This window comes from Octopus bimaculoides, chromosome 1 (assembly GCF_001194135.2).
Source record: "Octopus bimaculoides isolate UCB-OBI-ISO-001 chromosome 1, ASM119413v2, whole genome shotgun sequence".
In the NCBI taxonomy this organism is placed as follows: domain Eukaryota; kingdom Metazoa; phylum Mollusca; class Cephalopoda; order Octopoda; family Octopodidae; genus Octopus; species Octopus bimaculoides.
This window is the reverse complement of record NC_068981.1, coordinates 196,294,586-196,295,708: the sequence shown is the minus strand read 5'-3', so window position 1 is coordinate 196,295,708 and position 1,123 is coordinate 196,294,586.

The following is a 1,123-nucleotide window of genomic DNA, read 5'->3' as shown; positions in this document are numbered from 1 at the left end:
ATAAACACAAATCTTTTATATTTTACTTGCTTTAGTCATTAGACTATGGGTCATGCTGTAGCACCGCCTGGAAGAATATTTGGTGAATAAACTAAGCCCATTATTTAGTTTTTCTTAAGTTCGGTACTTTTTAAAATCTTTTTTGTCGAACCGTTAAGTTACGGGCATATAATCACACCACCGAAACCTTTAACTTTGCATAGGTTACCAATTAAGGAATATAACACGCTCTACTCCCTAAAGTATTGAGTATTATACAGGGTGAACATAAAGTGTGGAGACATGGAAAATATCAGTAATATTGTTGTGGACAAAAGGCGGCGAGCTGGCAGAATCGTTTGAATGCCGGACAAAACGCTTAGCGGCATATCGCCCGTATTCGGGTTCTGAGCTCAAATTTCAGCGATGTCGATTTTATCCTTTTACCCTTTCAGGGTCGATAAAATAAGTACCAGTTGTGCACTGGGGTTAATGTAATCGATTTACACCCTCCACTGAAATCGATGACCTCGTGCCAAATATTTTGAAACCAATATTCTTGTGAAATGGGTTCCTTGCTCATCAGAGTTTCGTTGATTTCTTTTTCTGGGATACACTGAAGGAGACGGTGTACTCAATGAAAATCTCAGAGAGGAACCATATGAAGGAACACATCATGAATGCGTACGTAGACAGGATGCCGAATGCACTTTTTCTGAAGGACAAGAAGCCGAATAGACGGGCACAATGCCGAACGAACGTAAAGCCGAACAGACACAATAGCAAAAAAAACAAAAAACAAAAAAACATACTTACCTACATAGTTTAATGACCAATTTACCAATTTAGCACTTAAGATTTAACGAGATTAAATTTTAATCATAGTATGTCTTTTCGGCTTCTTGTCTTTCAGCAAAAGTGTATTCGGCATCCCGTCCGTGTATAGTCTCAAACGGACTAAGCTATACAGTTACTGCATTGGGTTCACAAAAATCTCGCAAAATACACAGAACTTTGCATCAATAATGGTGGAAAAGGTTCTTCATTAATGGAGATGAATAAAATTCTTGATAATATGCATTTTCGTTTATGCACCCAAGATTTATGGTCAGCCTGTATATGATTGGCTTCTTTCAGTTTCCAT